Raw genomic sequence first — 22745 nt, 5'->3', positions numbered from 1 at the left:
TACTTGGATTTTGAAGGATTTGAAATACATTCTTGATCTAAAGAAAATTTGACCTCAGTAGGACAACTGAATGAAATGGGACATGATGTAAAGTTTAGAAAAGGTAAATATAAGGTTATTAAAGTGAAATTGGTCATTGCTAAAGGAAAGAACAAGGGAACTCTATATATGGGGGAGTTTACCTCAGGAGAATCAAATGAAACTATTAGAGATGGGGAGTCCTCTTCTTTATGGCACCAAAGACTTGGCCATATGAGTGAGAAGGGAATAAAGATGCTTGCTTCAAAGGGCAGGATTCCGCAGCTGAAGACTGTAACAGTCGGATTTTGTAAACCATGTGTATTCTGTAAATAGAGAAGCTTAAGCTGATACATTCTGATGTCTTAGGTGCTACATCGGTTTCATCAACAAGAAGTTCTCGATATCATGTTACCTTTATAGATGATGCTACAAGAAAGGTATGGGTTGACTTTATGAAAAATAAATCTGACGTTCTCTTGACCTTTAAAAGGTTCAAAGCTTCTGTGGAAAATGAGACAAATCTAGCGATAAAATGTATGAAGTCAGATAATAGGGGTTAAAAGGGGTTTATTGATTACTATACAGAACACATAATCAGAATATTGAAGACTGTGACAAAAACACCTTAGCAAAATGGTGTTGTAGAGAGGATGAAAAAAATTAAATGAGAGGGCTAAAAGCATGAGGTTATATGCAGGGATGCCAAAAATGTTCTGGGCAGACGAGGTAACTACAACTACTTACCTTATGAACCGCAAACCCCCAGTCACCATTGGGTTTAAGATTCTAAAAGAGGAATGGCATAAAAGGGAAGTATCTCTCTCTCTCTCTCTCACACATACACACACACACACACACCTTAAAGTATTTGGTTGTTTTTCTTATATCAAGGTTAAAGATGTAGAAAAAGACAAACTTGAAGCCAAATATAAGAAGTGTAATTTTATCGAGAACAGGCTGGATGATATGGGCTATAGATGTTGGGATAACCAAACCCTGAAAGTGATCAGGAGCAATGTAACGACCCAAAAATCACGACTAAAAATTTCTTTTAAAAACATTAATAAAATCATATTTAATAAAATCATATTTAATAAAATCACATAATAAGTTATAACATAATTTCCGAGTATTAATCCAAAACATAGTCTTTTTATCAGAGTAATCATTCCCAGGCTAACTGACTATGGTGTGTGCACTACAATCTTCCCGAGCTCCTCTTTTGAAAATTGCGTACCTGAAACCAAAAACTGAAACCGTAAGCATGAAGCTTAGTGATCTCCCCCAAACTACCATATACCATACAATAACATATAAAGCACATATTGGGCCTTGCCCACTGCATCGGATCGAGGTCCGGACTATCTGGGGCCTTGCACCCTGCATCGGACCGAAGTCCGGAAACTGACTAGGACCTTGTCCCCTGCATCGGACCGAAGCTCGGACTAACTGACTGGGACCTTGTCCCCTGCATCGGACCGAAGTCCGGACTAACTAGGGCCTTGCCCCCTGCATCGGACCGAAGTCCGGAAACTGACTGGGACCTTGTCCCCTGCATCGGACCGAAGTCCGGACTAACTGGGGACTTGCCCCCTGCATCGGACCGAAGTCCGGAAACTGATTGTGACCTTGTCCCCTGCATCAGACCGAAGTCCGGACTAACTGCGTCGGACCGAAGTCTGGAACTAACTGAACAAAGCATAACATAAACATATCAACTAGCATGAACACACATATACTGCATACTGCATCGGGCCGTAGCCCGGAACACATAACACATAAATCCTGTCTGAGCCACGAAGGCATCAAACATACTAACTAATGCATCAGACCGAAGTCCGGAAACTACTGCTAACTAAATGGGCCGGCATTGTGGCCTTAGACCTGTTCCTACCGGGAGGAAACTCACCTCGAAATGTTGAGTACTGAAAACTCGAGTGAAAGATCCCCGACTTCTGTCCCGACTGCTCTCCGACTATCATGACAAGTCAAACACTAAATCAAAAGGGGAATCTTTTGATGGGTAAAATGACTATTTTACCCCTACTATGGTGTGGGTCATAACCAAGGCCCAAACCTTAAATTCTTCTAAGTCCATCAATGGCCCACTAATGGCCTAGTTTGCTATATTGGGCCCAACCCCATTATTGGGCCTTACCTTAAGCCCAAAACATATACCTGGCCCATAAACACTGACTCTTGATGGCCCACTAAGGCCCAAAGACCTATAGTCCAAAACAAAGCCCACACTGAGGCCCAACAGCTCAAGGCCCAAATCTGGCAACGTACGCGGGGTGTACTCCTAGGTACGCTGAGCGTACTGGCTGATGGCTTGTACGCCGTGCGTACCTCCTTGTACGCCCATCGTACAGCCTCATTAAGTCAAATTTCTAATAAGTTCTTAATACCCCGATTCAGAGGCTACAAACTCAAATCCAAGCCTTATTCCATGTATTAAGCCATAATGTCACTGACTTGGTGACTTTATATGGCTCAAACCAACCCAAACTCTCAAAACACTCTTCTACTTCCATAAAGGGGACTAGATCTCATGCATGGACTTAATAGGACCACAAAGGTTGGAACTTTACTGCTTCTGGGACTCATATGACTCTAAGGGAGGCAACCCTGGTCTTAGAAACGAGCTTAAGTCATAAAGTCCCAATCTTGGGACCAAAAGGTCCATAAACTTGTACTAAGGAGATCTAAGAGGCTAATCATCAAGCTCAAGACTTTTTACCTTGCAAAGATCCGAAATGAAGCACTTATCCCAGATCTACAAGCTCTAGCTTCAAAGGTTCCTCCTTGCCAACCTTCTTCTCTTTGCTTCCAAGATTTAATCCACCAAAATGGGTTCTTCAAGGTCAAGATCTCATAAAATGAATGTAGGGACGTTCTAGGGTTTCTTCTAAGGTTGGGGAGGCTCATATGGGGGCTAGGGTTGGAACCATAATGTCCTTTATATAGTGCTCAATCTGAAATTAGGGTTTCATAACTTTTTAGCGTACCTTGGGCGTATGCCTTGGACATTCGCGACCAAGCTGCCTCATTACGCTGGGCGTACCCACGCGTGTTCCAAACATGCATGCAGGGCCTTCCATGCAAACTTTTCTCTATAAGGGCCATTCTCGCCAAATCTTCAAAGTGTCACAACTCTTTCATTCTAGATCCGTTTCTGATGAACTTTATATCCACAGAAAGGTGGCGAGAAATCCTACGCTTCTAACAACATAACCCGACCCGAAAACTTCTCGAATAATAACCCCAAATTAATAAAGGACTAAAACGCCCCTGGCCTTGGCCTCTGAAATTCCATAAACGAATATTTTAGAACAGGGTGTTACAACTCTCCCCCACTTAAATAGACTTCGTCCTCGAAGTCCGCTATGGTCAACTGACCTGCAATCCGTCTCCCACACCCTGCCTGGTGACTCTAACCCTTTTGTCCATCACTCCAGCCACTCTCAGTGCTGGTTACTACTGTTGGTACATACTAAATGCTTCTTATTTCCATAACTTAGTGATGAGCACCCGTCCCACCGAATGGATTAGACAATCCTTCGAGTGAAAGATTCATCCCTGTAACGGTTAAGACTCATACGAAAGCTGCGCAACAAGGTCAAACCCTCCCCTCTGATATTATCCAACCCTGCTACGAGAGGCGTAGCACCCTCTGTCAACTAGCTGCCTCTGACTGAATATTTTGTTGCCCCTCATCCGCCTATCGGATGCACTGAGACCACCCTGGTCCAACTAATCTGCTGATATCTGGGTTACCAGACTCCCACCGATCACTACACCCCATCGTAACCTCCTAGTCGCTTCCAGCGACTTCTGAAGATACTTCGACTATCTATAACTATTCTATCCACTCTGCCATTCATACTGAATCGATGCTGCTAGAACCAGCCTGCTTATCTCTCATCTTACTACTCAACTTCCAATATATCGAGCCTTCCATCCTGAAAGAAAGGCTACCTGCCTAATTATCCTTGCAGATCACTTATACTTGGCAGATGATTCAACTGGTCCTGCTGTGAGAGAGGCTTTCCATTTCCAAATCAACCAACTATACGGTCAGCACTTGCATTCCAACACGAATACTAATACTATCCATAACATTGAAACTATCCGAAACACTAATCTGCCTGAAGCACTGATCTGCCTGAAACATTGAACTGTCTGAAACACTGATCTGCCTTATGGCCGCTTCCCAAAATATCTCGAGACCTTCCTGGTCTCCAATCATTCATTGGTTATCTGCAACACCGAGTTCCAACTCAACCGTGGAGTTCGAAGACTCCTCACTTAGTCGCTCCCACGACTTTTGAACGAATCTTTCTTTGGAACTAGTTTCCACTAGTTATCTTGTCACTATGGCTCTATCAACCTCCCGGTCCAAACGACCGGGCCTACATCGAAACCTGACATCATCAAATCCAAGACTACAAATGATGGCTCCCAGACTAACGGTAGCTCCTAACATACACGAACCCAAACGGTCCACTGCTACCCTGAGCTCATAACTGTGGTGACGATCCAACTAACGAATCGCCGGCTTAACCTTAACCGAACCATTTGGGAAATCCGAAATCTAACCCGTGGATTCCCATATCCTCACTGCTACACCCGAACTGGTGGGTACCATTGCTTCCCCCGTGTCCAAACAACGTGCTCATGCTATCTACTAACGTGACACATGCTACGGCTACATCCGCAGACTTACAACTCCCTAATATTATCTGGCTGCTAGTGAATGTTACGGCTACCCCCGCAGACTTACAACACTCTACTACTATCTGACTGCTAGTGAATGCTACGGCTACCCCCGCAGACTTACAACACTCTACTACTATCTGACTGCTAGTGAATGCTACGGCTACCCCCGCAGACTTACAACACTCTACTAGTATTTGACTGCTAGTGAATGCTACAGCTACCCCCGAAGACTTACAACACTCTACTACTATCTGACTGCTAGTGAATGTTACGGCTACCCACACAGACTTACAACACTCTACTACTATCTGACTGCTAGTGAATGATATGGCTACCCCCGCAGACTTACAACACTCTACTACTATCTGAATGCTAGTGAATGCTACGGCTACCCCTGAAGACTTACAACACTCTACTACTATTCCGAGGACATCCTGCTTATCCCTAGTCCTGCTAGTGATTCCTCATCCTGATTTCTCAAAACCAGCCCTCAGTCATCGAATACTGCATCAACCTCTACATCTTATATCCTTGATATACTTAGCGTTTTGTTGAGGAATTCTTCGGCTTGGTTCCCAAACCAACCGTCTACTAATCCGGATACATGAAATTATTGTTGGGAAGTTTCCAAACTCCTAACTCCTGAATCTACACATCCCTGCATGTTGTCTCTGGCACTAGCTACTAACACTGAAGCATCTCTTGCTAACCCTTCTCAAGATCCTCATTCCGACTCACTAGAGTCCTACAGGCGATCCTCTAATCCTAGATTCGCAAACCAGCTACTAACCATCTCGATTTCATGAACTAACTGTTGGGAAGTTCCTCAACTCCCAATCCTAAACTCCTCAATACATCCATCGTTGTGCTACTATCTTTTCTTCTCAGAGGTCGCGTACTCATTCTGGGTCTACGTGCTCTTATCCTTGTATACTCGAAGGGTTCTCCCCCACTTGGATCTGGGTAACTCCTTACTTCTCACTGGTCGAAGGGATTCCCCAACCTTCTTCCATTAAAAGGGCGATCGGCAGCCTGCCAACGTTAACCTCTGTCGGCGCTCCAACTAACTTTTACCAGATCCGAACCATTCTTGCTATCTGACTGAGCACCCTTAAATCCTTAACTGAATTTACTTTAGTGACCACAACCTGAGAACCTACGTTTGGGGTGCACATCCCCAACCCACTTCCCTACTGACCGCTAGCTACTCTACTAGAAGCTCTGGATTGTCACTACTGAGAATATAACTGATCATTACCCGACTAACACCCTCCGCAAGTAGTGAAGCACTACTGAATCTTACACATACATGCTACAGTTACTGTATCCAAAGTAACCTGCCCTAGAGGGGACGACCTCCAATTCACCATTCTAATCCCAAGGTATGCAAATGGCATATAACTCAATCATACGCAGATAATACAATATTCCAATATGTGCACCTACTAAAAATCGATGCAGTACCACAACAATAACACCATAGCATAAGCTGATAGAGAGAAAAATACATACCTGTAACCTACTCTGAAGAACCCTCGAATCCCCTTGCCATTCGAAGCCTACTATGACATCGAGGTTGTCCCAACCGCTGAACGGGACAGTTCGCCCTAACATGGCCAGGCTGATGACAAAGATGGCATAACTCTACATCTACTGTGCATTCTTGACGCTTGTGACCCTTCCACCCGCATCTGCCACACTTGGACCTACTGCGCACATCACCCCGTGTCCCCTCCTTCCTCGAGCAACCACCTCGACTCCTTGGGTCCTTGGCACTATCCAAGGTAATGTCTGACTATCCAGCTTGCTGAGTCAGACCAGAAACTCGCTTCCTCTTTCTCAACTGACTATCAGAACCCATCTCCTGCTCTCGGGTCACCCAGACCATTTCACCCACTGCCCGGATAGCTGAGGTCCGCCTCTCTATCCCGTCGATTACTCTATCAGTGACACGTCCGATGGTGTCGGGTAACTCCTCACGGAGGGCCCACGAAACCTCTGTAGTAATCCAATCCTGCAAGGAACTCTCCGGAAAGTAAGGTGTACCACGCACTCCCGACCCCTGATGGCAAGTGCTAAAAATGGGGGTTCCCCTCCCTGATGGATCCCTGGGATCCATAAGAATCGGGCGCTAGACGAGCCCCAAACTGTCCTAAAACTGTCCCGGCCCTAAAGGCCTTAAGATGACTATCCATAAGCCCCACGATGGCCTCTCTAACCGAACCAAAAATCACTGGAGTCTGATCAATGATGTTGCGCATAATCTCTGTGGAAATGAAATCCTTCATCTGATCATCAAGCTGCCCGACTCTATAACCTGAGCTAGATCCCTCCCCGGTACCTGAACTGCCAACTGGTATCTCACGCAACGTCACCATGCTGGAAACGTAACACACTACTGATCAATATACGCACCGCTGATGAGGGATCTCTCACACACCCTAAAAGTTCCCTGGTATTGTCTCGACCCCTCTTGATTCGAGTACAGATCTTCTGCTTTCAGTAGTACGGGCCCATACTACCTTCCACATCTATCCGTACTTTCCTCAAGAGTTACCTCAACTCCACCAAATCACTTTACTGTTACTGATCTCCGCTACTACCTTCCTAGGCTTGCCCTAGGAAACTTCTGACTCCACCCAAACCAGTCCTCAGCTGCTGAATGCCTCCTTGTAATGCCAATTAGCCACCACCTGAATACCATCACATGCAATGAGGCTCGGATAATCCTTCGAGTAAAAGACTCGTCCCTACAACGGTTAGACTCAAACGAGAGCTGCGCAGTAGGGCCAAATCCAGCACTCTGTGATTATTCAACCCTGATCACATGTGATGTGACGTATTCACCTAATGGCTAACCCCCATCACTCAGAGTCCCACAAAGCACAAAGCAAGCAGCATTCGGATAAAGGAAACATACTCATGCAAGACTATTCTCATAACAAGAAACTATACTAGCATACAATGCTAAGCTCATACTATCGGGCATAACCTACATAGGCTATCCTACTACTGTCTACTCGATATTAGAATGCAATTCTTATCAAGATGAAACACATGTAGTAGGCACATAAGGCATCCTCCTAGATCCTTAGTCCTATTCTAGCATGTTGTTCTACTGAAACTGAAACTGATAATCATAACATAAACTTGTATGGGTAATTTGGGAATACTTACTTGAGCTCGGCTGATTGCATGCACCACACCTTTTTTTTCTTTTCAAGTTATTTTCTTTCTAAATATTCGTTTCGCTTTTTCTAAAACTCTTTTCTTTTCTCAAACTCCTTTTTACCAAAAATTCCTTTCGGAAATGTTTTTCTTTTGAAAACCTTTTACCGTTTCCTTAGTTTGAGTCCGGACACACTCTCAAGTATGTCTGAATCCCTCAAACCAAGGCTCTGATACCAACTTGTAACGACCCAAAAATCACAACTAAAAATTTCTTTTAAAAACATTAATAAAAGCATATTTAACAAAACCATATTTAATAAAACCGCATCATAAGTTATAACATAATATCTGAGTATTAATCCAAAACACAGTCTTTTTATCAGAGTAATCATTCCCAGGCTAACTGACTATGGTGTGTGCACTACAATCTTCCCAAGCTCCTCTTTTGAAAACTACGTGCCTGAAATCAAAAACTGAAACCGTAAGCACGAAGCTTAGTGAGCTCCCCCAAACTACCAAATACCATACAATAACATATAAAGCACATATTGGGCCTTGCCCACTGCATCGGACCGAGGTCCGGACTATCTAGGGCCTTGCCCCCTGCATCGGACCGAAGTCCGGAAACTGACTGAGACCTGACTGGGACCTTGTCCCCTGCATCGGACCAAAGTCTGGACTAACTGACTGGGACCTTGTCCCCTGCATCGGACCGAAGTCCGGACTAACTGGGGCCTTGCCCCTGCATCAGACCGAAGTCTGGAAACTGACTGGGACCTTGTCCCTTTCATCGGACCGAATTCCGGACTAATTGCGTCGGACCGAAGTCTGGAACTAACTGAACAAAGCATAACATAAACATATCAACTAGCATGAACACACATATACTACATACTGCATCGGGTCGTAGCCCGGAACACATAACACATAAATCATGTCTGAGCCTCGAAGGCATCAAACATACTAACTACTGCATCGGACCGAAGTCCAGAAACTACTGCTAGCTAAACAGGCCAGCATTGTGGCCTTAGACCCGTTCCTACTGGGAGGAAACTCACCTTGAAACGCTGACTGCTAAAAACTCGAGTGAAAGATCCCCGACTGCTGTCCCGACTGCTCTCCGGCTATCATGACAAGTCAAACACTAAATCAAAAGGGGAATCTTTTGATGGGTAAAATGACTATTTTACCCCTACTATGGTGTGGTTCATAACCAAGGCCCAAACCTTAAATTCTTCTAAGTCCATCAATGTCCCACTAAAGGCCCACTAATGGCCTAGTTTGCTACATTGGGCCCAACCCCATTATTGGGCCTTACCTTAAGCCCAAAACATATACCTGGCCCATAAACACTGACTCTTGATGGCCCACTAAGACCCAAAGACCTATAGTCCAAAACAAAGCCCACACCGAGGCCCAACAGCTCAAGGCCCAAATCTGGCAACGTATGCGGGGTGTACTCCTAGGTACCCTGAGCGTACTGGCTGATGGCTTGTACTCCGTGCGTACCTCCTTGTACGCCCAGCGTACAGCCTCAGTAAGTCAAATTTCTAATAAGTTCTTAATACCCCGATTCAGAGGCTACAAACTCAAATCCAAGCCTTATTCCATGTATTAAGCCATAATGTCACTGACTTGGTGACTTTATATGGCTCAAACCAACCCAAACTCTCAAAACACTCTTCTACTTCCATAAAGGGGACTAGATCTCATGCATGGACTTAATAGGACCACAAAGGTTGGAACTTTACTGCTTCTGGGACTCATATGACTCTAAGGTAGGCAACCCTGGTCTTAGAAACGAGCTTAAGTCATAAAGTCCCAATCTTGGGACCAAAAGGTCCATAAACTTGTACTAAGGAGATCTAAGAGGTTAATCATCAAGCTCAAGACTTTTTACCTTGCAAAGATCCGAAATGAAGCACTTATCCCAGATCTACAAGCTCTAGCTTCAAAGGTTCCTCCTTGACAACCTTCTTCTCTTTGCTTCCAAGCTTTAATCCACCAAAATGGGTTCTCCAAGGTCAAGATCTCATAAAATGAAGGTAGGGACGTTCTAGGGTTTCTTCTGAGGTTGGGGAGGCTCATATGGGGGCTAGGGTTGGAACCATAATGTCCTTTATATAGTGCTCAATCCGAAATTAGGGTTTCATAACTTTTTAGCGTACGTTGGGCGTATGCCTTGGACATCCGCGACCAAGCTACCTCATTACACTGGGTGTAACCCAGCTTACGCTAGGCGTACCCACGCGTGTTCCAAACATGCATGCAGAGCCTTCCATGCAAACTTTTCTCTATAAGGGCCATTCTCGCCAAATCTTCAAAGTGTCATAACTCTTTCATTCTAGATCCGTTTCTGATGAACTTTATATCCACAGAAAGGTGGCGAGAAATCCTACGCTTCTAACAACATAACCCGACCTGAAAACTTCTCAAATTATAACCCCAAATTAATTAAGGACTAAGACACCCCTGGCCTTGGCCTCTGAAATTCCACAAACGAATATTTTAGAACAGGGTGTTACAAGAAAATATGTCACTATTAATAAAGACGCGTCTATAAAGATGATCTAGATATAGCTCCAAGAAAAATCAAACAAAATCAGAAGGCGATGTTCGAAGAATTGATAGATGCTGATGTTTTACAACCTGAAACAAGTGAAGGCTCACAAAATAGTGAGAGAGATGAAATGACAGTAAATATTGAAGTAATTGGGAGTTATAAAGAAGATGAAGACTCAAAAACCGAAATCGCAGATTAGTCAAAAAATGAAGCTCCAAATTAGACTGATGTTAAAACTCTTAATCTCAAAAGATCGACCTGAGATCGGAGACCCACTAGAAAAATATTATCCATTCACTAATTACATGTTACTGATAGGGAATGGAGAGACAGAGTCTTATCCAGAGGTGATGAATTTGAAAGCCTCTATAAAATAGAAGAAATGCATGGAGGAGGATTTGGATTCACTTGACAAGAACTATACCTGGTCTGTAGTCAAATTACTAGCAGGAAAGAGAGCTTTGCAAAATAAATAGGTGTTCAGAATCAAGGATGAAACTGATGGCAGCAAGAGGTATAATGTCATACCAGTTGTAAAGGGTTTCTAACAGAATGAGGGGGTTAACTACAATGAGATATTCTCTCCATTTGTAATGATGACTACTATTCGACTGGTCATGAAGATTATGTCTGCTGAAAACTTACTTCTAAAACAACTGGATGTTAAGACTACATTCTTGCACGGTGACCTTGAGGAAGATAATTACATGTTCCAACCAGAAGGGTTCCTGGTGAATGGTAAGGAGAACCTGTTGTGTAAACTGAATAAAAGTTTATATGGATTGAAATAAGCTCCAAGGTAGTGGTATTTAAAATTTGATAGATTCATATAGAAAAGTCGGTACAAGAGATGTGAGACGGACCATTGTTGTTATCTAAAGAAGTTTATGTCTTTTTACAATTATCTTTTATTATATGTTGATGATATGTTGGTTGTTGGATCAAACATACAGGAAATCAATAGACTGGAGCAACAACTCTCCAAAGAGTTCGAGATGAAGGACTTGGGAGCTGCCAAACAAATTCTCGGGATAAGCATAGTCAGAGACAGAGTTGGTAGAACTTTAATGGTTTCAAAACATAAGTATATCAGAAAGATTTTAGAGGAGTTCAACATGACTGATGCAAAGCCAAGAAGTACACCTTTAGGAAGTTAGATAAAAATTTCAAAGGAAAAGTCCCTAAAGACAGATGAAGACAAAGAAGAAATGGACAAAATCCTGTAGTTGGCAGCTTGATGTGTGTTATGGTATGCACAAGATCGGACATTGCACATATAGTGGGAGTTATGAGTAGATTTATTTTAAATATAGGTAAAGAGCATTAGGAAGGGGTCAAGTGGCTGCTATGTTACTTTAAAAGTACTTCTGAAGTCGCTCTATGTTTCAGTAAAAATAAAGTGGTTTTGGAAGGATTTGCCGATGCTAATTTAAAGGGATGTGCGGATTTGGGAAAAAGCACTAATGGGAGGCATAATATATGGCCATTGCAGAATCAAGCAAAGAGTTGATGCGGTTGAAATTTTTTGCTCAGAATTAGGAATAAAACAAGAAGACAGTGTTCTCCATCATGACAATAAAATTTTAGTACATCTCATAAAAAGTCCAATGAAGTGTGTTAGGATTGATTACGAACACAAATGATTAAGACAATCAAAGCTGCTAATGAACACGACATGTAAATAATGTCTGTTTACCTTGATTTAGTCTGAATGAGTACAAGAGTACAAGAAAGAATACATCAAATGTTCGAACGTTACTCTACTCTATGCACCTACCCTGTTTATAGGGTACGACAGACTCACAAAAATTTACAAGGACTAAACATCAAAGTGTCGAAACAACTATGCCTTGTAAAATAGATAGAGAGTAGAAATCATACTAATTTCGACTCCTTATAGACTCTGACTACTTTGACTCCTTACTATTCACACTCGACCCCTATAATCTCCCCCTTAGTGAGAGTAGTCGAAATTAAGCAACCAACTTTAAATTTTGTAGAAGTTATCTTCGAACTCCATATACCATAGAATGGTTTTTCAAATCTCAACTTTGTCTTCAATGTCATTCTTCTTGCAATTATTGATTCAAATAAGGAGATTAGTATACTGAGTGTTTATGTACCTCTCAAGATCACTAATTTGAAACAAAAACTTTGTCATTCGCCCTTTCTTGTTCTTTCCACGAAACACAACACTATGAGGTTGAGGAACAATTTCACCATATTCATAATCATCAATATTTATCTTTCCTCTTAACAAAGATTAAGGGACTTTCGATGGCTTCTTGACAGCTGTTTCAAGATCAATATCTGTGATCGCCAAGTAGTCATAATAGTTGTCAAGAAAGAGTTTGATATGAGCAAACCCAATAATAAAATCATCCTTATTGGTCTCTGTTATCTTCGACACAACAACAGCTCTCAATATCTTCGTGACAGTGATCAAATCATTTAAGTTCATCAATGGAAAATCTGCTATTGTGAACTAAAAAACAATGTTATTTGCTCTTACAACAACATAACGAAAGTTTTGTAGTAGACCTTAGAACATGCTATCACGAGTAATGGTCATCACTTTTCTTATCTTCACTGGAGACCATACCCCTTCCTCATTCTTCCCCAAGACTTTGTGAAAGCGAATCTTCAATCTTCTAAATTCTTCCTTATCACTGAAGTTCTCTACGATCTGGAATTATGAAGAAGTGAACAAGATAAGATTGATCGGAAAGTCGAGATGATTAAAATCAAAATTTTATGTGTCGTAGCTCTTCTTTGGTAGTTTTTGAAAATCATCATTTATTCCAACAGAAACAATATCTTCTATTGTTTCATAACACAACTGCTTGTTGGGAACATCCTTGTTCAAGTCAGGCGAGTCATTCGCTCTTTGCCTTAGAATGTTGTTTATCACCCTTTCTTTTTGGAATTCGATGGCTTGTTGCTTTTTCTTCTCTTCTTCTGATTGAACAACTGAGATTGATTTCTGTTTGTCATTTGGATCAACATTTGAAGTTGACTTGTTAGGATTGAACTTGAACCTCCTGCTCCTTCATTGATCGAGATTCCTTTTGTCAAACTTGTTGTTGTTGTTGTTATGGATGTTGTGTTTCATAGCCAAAGGAAGCACATAAAGATGTGATATCATTTCATACGAGAACTGATAACTGATGGTGCACTTCAAAGAAAATCCTTGGTACTAAGAATCCAGTTGATATGTTTACTAAGGTGGTAAGTTGAAGCTGAGCATGACTTCAATTAGGCTTCTAGGAACTTGAAGATGAGGCAGGGACTAGAGAGAGAGAGAGAGATAGAGAGAGAGAGAAATAGAGAGGGAGAGAGAGATGAGTGTTACATGGGATACGATCTTTGTTGGTAGTTAAATGATATTCAAGCCTTCAAGTGGGATATTGTTAGATATTGAGACTTATCATCAGATTTGGATATTTAACGACTGAAATTTTTTGGGGCGGGAGAACTTTTTTTCTAGGGATTTTTTTTTTACTTTTTTTTTTAAATTTTTTGTTTTTCAATAGGGCTTGGCCTTTTAGATTTTTAGGTCAAATCTTATCGTTTATATATTTATGAACAGACGTATTTGTAACATTGTAGTAGAAAAAACATGTGTGGAATAAAATCTCTCTCTGGTTCAACAGTGGATGTAAGCTAATGCAAGATATACTGAACCACTTAAATCCCTATGTTCAGTGTGCTTTGACTTCATTTCCGATTTCTCGTATTTCTCAGATTTATTTTATTGATTGTTTCTTCAAACCTAACATGTTTTGCTTAAAATAACCCCGAATAATGGTGTTCCACAGAAACATATATGGTTCAGGAAATTTATCAAACGCCTTGCAAGAATATGATATATCCCCTAGATTATGGATAAATTTTGTGATGATGAACACATTACACCCAAACCAGGTAACAATTATCAGGGAATGAACTTCATAGAGATGTCTCCTGCAAATTGATTTATCAAGAAGAGACCTGTAAAAAGATTCAGAATTAAAGTCACTATTAATGATGTTCCTACCGTTCTTCAGTTTGTGAAGTGCAAATGGTTAGATGTTTGATGTTTGAATCTTTATGGATAGAGATTTTCGGAAAAAGTTCGTCAAAGTTTTTGGAATAGTCAGAGTTCTAACCATGATTGTGATGATCTTTTTTCTAGAAACTGTAAAGGTAGTGATGCTTTCTTTCTCGGGTGTTTTAACTTGAGAGACGATGTTTTCATCCATTGAAAGTACTAAAAAGCTCATAAAACGACAATTAATTTTAGGACACACAAAAATGTGTGATAATCGTCAATTTTGATCAACCAAAGTCAACAAAAGTCAACCAGGTCAACTCAACTCGTATTAAAATTTTAAGAGAAATATGATATTCCCTAATGTTTCTAATGTACTATTGACAAGTTATAATACAAAGTACCTCTCTTGTTACAAATTATTGAATATAAACCCTAATCAGGGTTAGTGACGTAAAAATTTGATAATTAAATTATATACTATTTAGGTATAAATAATATTCATAACACAATGTAGTTGAGTTCATAGACTTTATACTACATGACAAAATTCATGACAAAGGTTACATATTGAGATTTTTAGTGAATTCGTTACTGAATGCAACAAATTCTTTACCCGGCTTAAACACTCAAACTTTAACGAAAAGAATTAGGAATCATCCTAACTTTCGTGTAATGTGTTATTATTTTGACGATAATGATTTTTTTAATAATTTGAATTTATATGATTCAAATTAAGTAATTATACATCATTTTTACCACACTTTTTATAAAAATCACAACTTTTATAAAAATTACCTATTTTTTTTTATAAGAGTAAACTAATAAGACCATCTTTGTCTTATATGATTATTACACCTTTATTAAAGTATTATTGTTTAATTAAGTGAGACAAGCTTGAATATTAAATTCAAGAAAACGCTCCATGTCTCTCGATACCTATCCCCTCTCTCTCCCTCCCTCTTCTCTTTAATTTGGCCGACCCCCATCCCATCTTCTTCATTTTTGTTCATCTCTTTCCTCAAAGAGTAAGCTTTCTCTCTCAAGGCTAATTTTCATAAGTTGGTTCTTAATCTTTTGACAAGTTTTTCCTTACTAATCTAGTGATTATATATATATATATATATATATATATATATATATATATATATATATATATATATATATATATATATACCATCTTATAAAGAGTATATAATTAAGGATCCCACCATTTGAATACTATGTCTTAAAAAACAAGGAGAAGACATTATGGCCCTTGATTTCAAAATAAATGGTGTAAGATGAGTATCCATGTGAAACAAAAGCAACCAATCAAATTCAATCTCTTGAAAGCACATTGACTCTCACACGCAGATGAAATCTTGACCCTTAATTTTATCTTAATACCATCAAAACCATTCATTAAGTTATTCATCCGTGTGAACAAAATTCAACCAATCAAACTTAACTACAAGTGTCTCCCCCAATTATAACTCCCCGGATGTTTCTAATGCCTCACATCAAATCAATAGCACCATTATGCGGTTTTGTTGAAATCTGATACCATTCCTTCTCTTTGTTTCATGTCGTGAACGTTGTATCTAGATTCAGCTTGTATTTGTTTCATCAACGGCTCTTTTCTGTAAAAAAAAAATTCAAATTTGTGATTTTTGTAATTTGTATTGTAAGAGAGTGGTTATTGCTGTTACTTAAAGTGTTCATAATAACGTATCTTTGCAGATTTGTATCAAATATTAACATATATAAAATGCACAATGTAAATTATATTTGATATGTGTGTAAATTCAATTTTGTAAAAGAATATATCTAGCATTTGTGTTTGGATTTTTTCCCTTTGAAGTTTTTTAGAATCAATTTCATACGTGAGAATGTGGGATAATCTTCCATGTCTATTGATAATGAAAAAATATTGCAAAAGTAGTACTTATGTATCTTTATTTTTGCAATGTTGTAATAGAGGTAATTCAAGGATGTAAGAAGACTGTTTTTATTATTAACTAAATCATTAAATCACAAGCAAGTTATAAACTTCGAGATATAGAATACATTAAAAACAAAGTATATAGGAACGAAACAAAGACACATGGAAATTAGTTCTTATTGTTTGATGGAAGCCTTTACAACCCAATCTTAGATACAAAATCGAAACATCCATGTTTATAGATTCTTATAATCGAACCTTGATTACTAAATAATGAAACTTTATAAGAAAGAGTATTTAGAAGAGAGCATGATACATTTAAAAACCCAGTTCTGACCACAAACAGAAAAATAAACAGATTTATTCCTTTTTAAAAATACAAAACACAAGTAAAATTTCTAATTACTAACACAAATACAAACGGAAATCGGTACCACAAACTAAAACTGCTACAGATTCTAAAACAAGAACACACATTTTCTTACATGCTAGATGCTGCTTCGGGGATAATTGTTGGAGATGGTTAGACTGTCGCCGACTGTTGCCTAAGTTATCAGTAGTGTTGCGGAAAAAGTAGTTGCTGGTTGCTGCCCGACGGCTGGTGGTGTAACTTCAGTTGCTGCTGGTTGGCGGATATTAATGCCGAAGACAAGATTCGAGATGCAAGATTTTAGGGCTAATGTGTAGGGGAGGTTGATGATGACGGTAATGGACAAGGATCAGGTGGCGGTGTCGGCGACGTCGTGTATGGGGCCAAGGACATCACTACTAGAAACCTTACCTTCAGCGACGGAATCAGCTACGGATTTATTCTGTAGCCAATCAGTGACGGCTTGTTGAGAGATCAACGACGGAACACATAAATATATCGACCAAAATACTTATAGAGAAGTTCTGAGAGGTATCACAGAGGGATCAACGACGGAATGGTAAGATTTTATCGACAAAAACAATTATTCGCTAATCTGTCACAAGTTAAAACCTTTTAGCGAGGGAACAATGATGGATTTTTAAAAATCACAGGCCTTTTTTCTTGGCCCTCGCCAATCGCTCGCAGAAGATCAGACGCTTCCTTTTTCCACCATCCAATTTTCTTTATTTTTCCTTCCCCCGTTTTATTTTCATTCCCGCTTTTCTTTTTCGTTCCCTCGTTTTCTTCTCATTCCCTCCAATTTCTTCCCAAAACCCTAAACGATTTCCTTCCAAATCCCTAATTGACCTTCTGTCGACTCAAATCCCTCCTCCGCCCAAGAAATCACCTCCACCGCCATCCACTTGCATCGCCTCTCTTTGAAGACTGAATTATTCTTGAAGACTCGTCGTTTCCCTGCCAATGCCGTTCAATCTGTTCGTTTATCCTTTGCTGCTTTAGATCATAAACTCGAGCAAATCTAAATTAGTTGTCGTCAGCTTCCAATTTTGGCTTCTAGTAGTGTGTAAGTTGCATTTTCATGTAGCTCTTTTACTTTTCTTTTGTTTATAGTTCATATCACCATTCGCTTTTCTAAGCTCTACCTTCCTTAACTCCTTAATTTTGTTTATACGTAGGGTTTTCATATTGATTTGATTATCATATTGACTCCAATTTCAGTTGTCTAGATTATATAAATTAGCATATAGATTTTGTTTCTAGATTTGATATGAAATGAAATTGGTACCAGGTGTATGCATTTAATAAGGGGATCAAATTCAAAACATCAGTAATCATGAATTGCAGAATGTCTCGACCTATTGGTGATATGTATTTTTGTTCCAATACTCCTGTCTTCTCTATTCCTATTTTCTTTGTAGGATCCATGTTTGACTTTTAGGTCAAAAATATAGCTATTGAGTTAGAAACACATGACAAACATAGGAACAAGTGCTTTAAAATGGACATTGTGATGCGTATTTGTAGTAGTTATTTAAAACAATATTTGGAACCAATGAAGTTGGTAGTGATCAGAAAGTCATTGGATTTGGTGTTGAGCAAGTCGTTTTAGTTCGAGATGAATATCTTATAGAGAAGGTTGTCAATCTTGTTGGAAAGAATGCCCTTGTTCTAACAATCATGGAGTCTAAAGGACTATAATTTCAGGTAAAATACTAATTAATCTTTTATTTGTTTTCAAATCTTAAAATGAAAATGATTTGTACAACCACAAAAGCCAAACATTATGATGCACTCAACTCTATATTTCATGTTTTGTAGGACGTATTGTTATATGACTTTTTTACCACATCATCTTTCTCAAATAACGAATTAGAGTGGTTGTGATTTAGTTAATTAGTGTTAAATGTTGTTTGCTAATTGCTTATTGATTTTGTATTTTCAGTTGGCAACCAAATTCCGTAACAGTGGACAAACATGTGTATGTGCAAATAGAATACTTGTGCAAGAATGTATAAATATAATAAGCCATTATCTATGTCAGACTTTTTTACTTTCTAATTTGATAAAAGAAAGGGAAACATGAAAGCAAATGATGATTGATGAATATATATATATATATATATATATATATATATATATATATATATATATATATAATTGGTATTATATGAGAAATTTACAAAAGCATTCTCAAATGATGTTCAAGACAATAAAGTTGGCAATGGTTTATTAGAAGGTGTGGCCCAGGTAATGAATTATTTAGATAAATGTAAATTACCTAATCACCCCTAACTTTAACCACCTTGACCGGTTTTGATTTTCATTTAGTTCACAATAACTACTATAATAACACACATTTGAACACCCTCTTTCTTTAATTTTAAGATTGTAATGAGTGTTGAATATTGTTTCCTAAATGAATGTCGCCTTGCATGTTGTTTCATTCGTGCAGGATGTTGTCTCAAAGGTTTGATAACCATTCACCATTCGCTACACCAACTGTTGTCAATATGACATCAGGTAGAGGTTTAGTTAATTATCTTGTCATTTCTTTTATATCATCAACACTCTCAACTAATCACTATTTGTGATACAAGTGTACATGAGTTATAATGGTACATGTTAGTAAAACCCACTAAACTAGAGTCACTCTCATTATGAATAAAAAGGTACACGTTAACACTGTAAGCCACTAAGACCCTTCCCTTGTCGTAGTTATTGTTTTTTTAGGAAATAAATAACAACATGGTTAATTATGGATACCAATATAGGCAAAGGTAGTTTGATATTGAGAAGACAAAACATTTGTGGGCTGATTTACCTCTTCAAAATGCAACATTTCTAAACACTTTGTATTTTTTACTTGGTTTATTGATCAGGGATTAAAAAACATGAACAAAAATGCTAGTGAACTTATCCAATGCCTCCAGAACATCTATGGAAAAAACTATCCCGAGGTACTTAATTTCTAATAACATAAATATATCTGATTTTATGTTCGGATTTTACAATTGATTGGTTTAATTTGTGGAGTTTACAGAAGCCAATTTGTCATCGATTATCCGAGTTTTTTTTGTCAAAGCTGAGAGTGTTATGGATGAGGCAAGCTTTCTCTAAAAACTTTATATTTCAATTGACCAATTCATGTGTTTTTTCCTTTTGATTTGAAGCTTAACATATTTCCATTACAAATGCAAGTGCTTTTCTGTCTTTTTTTTTTTTATATAAAAACTGATATGTGACTCACGATTAAAGCAGGAACAAAGAATGTGGGTAAGTTTAACAACATTTTACACTATGCTCTATATTCCCATGGTCTCTTATTCATTGATATGATCTTCCATCAGATGATTCATCCATGGATGAGTGCTTTATTCATGTTCTTGATAGGAGAAGTATCACATACTCTGTTACTTTCTTTACACATTAAGTTTATGTCTGAATTTGCTAATGCTTTGTAATTTTTTATAGATCAAAACACATAAACTATATTGGCTTATTTGACAGGGGTGATGAAATGATTTGTATTGCATCCGTTAGGTAGGGTAGGGTAGGTTGTAGCTTTTCGTAATTTTAATAAAATTTTTCAATTTGTGACCTTAGTTTTAATAAATTTTGTATAGGATCCATGGTTCCCAACACAGTTAAATCTTTCTTTTATCCAAAGTCTACGCCCAATGTTCATTTAAGTTCTATTTGTAAAAGATTGTTGAGTTGACTAGTTAATAACTCTATTTATATGTAGGTTTTGAGCATAAAATATCATAACCATCTCCTCGAAATGATCGATGCCAGGTACTTGTATTGTTTTATGAAATAATCTTTAATGAATATAAACTTTAAATAATATGTGCAGTTGTTCTGATAAAGAATGGTAGTTCTGTAATTTCCTTGCTAATTAAAAATCTTACATTCATTTTTAAATGTGCAATTAATTTTGTTGTGGTCAACACAAATGTTCAAAGAATCAAATCCCAAAAGAGAAGACAATTTCAGAACACCAGTTCCTAAACACGGTATTTTCTTTCACCAACATGTATTACCAATTACTATTTGGTCGGAATCGGAATTCAATTCCACTCCAGTCCAACAAATGCTTTGCTTGCAACAAATGCTTCCAGCAATGACCAAGTCTTCTTCCATTGCAGGAAAAATTAAGTGGTACTTGGTTCGGCTTATTCAATGGGATTTAACAGGAACCGGAATCCAATTCCATTCCGATTCTTCTTTCTGATACAAGATATGAAGCAATGGAGAAGACATATGCGGAAATGCAAAATATGAGAGGAAATTTAGAATTATCATACATTATAGGTTGAAATCAATTATCAATCAATACTTAACTTTGGTATTTTAATATTTAAGTTTGGTTTTCGATTGTATATTTATTTGATGTTTTTGGTATTTAAATGTTAAAGTTTTGTTTGGAGTTGTATAACTATTTTATGTTTTTGGTATTTATTGTTTTTAGATTCATAAAAAAAAATTGATATTACATATCTGCGAGGGATTAGCTACAAAAAGAAAAAAAAATATTTAATTTGCGAGGGATCAATGACGGAATTTAAAAAAACAGAGATAGAGTTTTGCGAGGGATCAACGACGGAACAATGTTATTGAGTAAATGTAGTAAGTGACGAATTTGCGACGGATATTCCGTCGCTAAGGTCGTCGCAAGACAAAACTAATCCGTTACTAAATCTGTTGTTAAGTCATTAGCCACACTCTAATTGGCTATGGAGTATGTTTGTCGCTGATCCGTCGCAAAAGTCTTTTAGCGACGGAATAGCGACGGATTCGTTCGTCTCTAAAACCCCTGTTTCTAGTACTGATGGTAGCGGAGTCATGCCATAAAGATGTACCAGTCGAGGCAGCTCTGTAAAGAGGACGCAATTAATTAGGTTTAGGGTTGTCATGTTCTAAATATATATATGTTGTATATATGCGTAATGTTATATGTGGCCCAAAGCTGTTTTATAGTAGAAACCACATATTTTATTTTAAATTAATTATGTTATAAGTGTATATAAAATATTAAATTATCTAATTAATTACGTTAACCATTTCATCGTTTCTAATAACTTTCATATTTTTTTTAACTGTATTACATAAACAATAAATATAAGCTATAAACTTGTAAATAAGTGTAGATTTTGAGATAAGTTTGTTGTTTATGAAATAAAAAATATAAGCTATTCAATTTCAAATATATTTGTCTAAAATTTAAAAAGTATAATAGTTTTTTTTATTTAGTAATACTTAACTATTATTTATATTACATATAAATACACAAACAAGTATTATAATTAATGTTGTTTGTTTTTTTGGAAAAAAACTCTTCAGACCTCTTATTGCTGTGCGGCGCATCACACACACAATACTTTTTATTTCGCAGCTGTTTGTTTTTCAGAAGTCTTCGGATTAAAAAACATTTGCGCATGTTCTTTTTGACGCAGCACTTGTTTTGTCTCTTCCTATCTCTTCCAACCTCTTATTCTTCTTTTTTTCTTGCTAAAATATTGATTATATATTGTTGAAATCCTATTTCACTTTTTTTTTGTTTTCTTGCTAAAATATTGATTATATATTGTTGAAATCCTATTTCACTTTTTTTTTGTTTATTCTTGTTGAATTTTTTTTTATATTGAATAATAATAATTTGTTGATGTAATATGTGACAACCCAAAAATTTCCATTACTTTTAACGTTGAAATTAAGTATGTCAAAAATTAGCCAAATTTATCCCAAAAATATTTTTGACCGGATTTAAATCCGTTGGAATATTTTAAATAATATTCGTCAAACAAACCGAAAATAAGGCGGTATAATTTTAAAAATTGTCGTGTTTAACGCTAGTCGTGAAAAACCCCGTTCACGGTTGGTGTCGGGTGGACCCCCAACCAGGCCATAAACTCCACCCTATATAAGGGTTGAGTGGGTTTCA

The 22745-nt window shown here is 38.0% G+C and overlaps 2 long non-coding RNA genes across 5 annotated transcripts; one reads left to right on the top strand and one right to left on the bottom strand.

Moving 5' to 3' along the window:
* Window positions 1–15800: 15800 nt before the first annotated feature.
* LOC145053741 (uncharacterized) lies at window positions 15801–17469 on the bottom strand. Its single transcript, XR_013684600.1, has 2 exons — window positions 16914–17469; window positions 15801–16126 (listed from the first exon to the last, which is right to left on the bottom strand). It is a non-coding gene; the product is annotated as an uncharacterized LOC145053741 (long non-coding RNA).
* Window positions 17258–21239, top strand: LOC145053740 (uncharacterized). 4 transcript variants are annotated; one of them, XR_013684596.1, is made up of 7 exons: window positions 17258–17357; window positions 17452–17864; window positions 18744–18779; window positions 19254–19321; window positions 19681–19758; window positions 19842–20817; window positions 20950–21239. It is a non-coding gene; the product is annotated as an uncharacterized LOC145053740 (long non-coding RNA). The 4 variants fall into 4 exon arrangements; XR_013684598.1 differs by lacking the exon at window positions 17258–17357 and having other exon boundaries at window positions 17625–17864; window positions 19842–19903; window positions 20547–20817; XR_013684599.1 differs by lacking the exon at window positions 17258–17357 and having other exon boundaries at window positions 17625–17864; window positions 19835–20817.
* Window positions 21240–22745: the final 1506 nt, after the last annotated feature.

The sequence above is a fragment of the Lactuca serriola genome, chromosome 5, assembly GCF_051521515.1.
Source record: "Lactuca serriola cultivar US96UC23 chromosome 5, Lser_US96UC23_V15, whole genome shotgun sequence".
Classification (NCBI taxonomy): Eukaryota; Viridiplantae; Streptophyta; class Magnoliopsida; order Asterales; family Asteraceae; genus Lactuca; species Lactuca serriola.
Note: the sequence above shows the minus strand (reverse complement) of the source record. Positions and strands in the feature narration are given on the sequence as shown.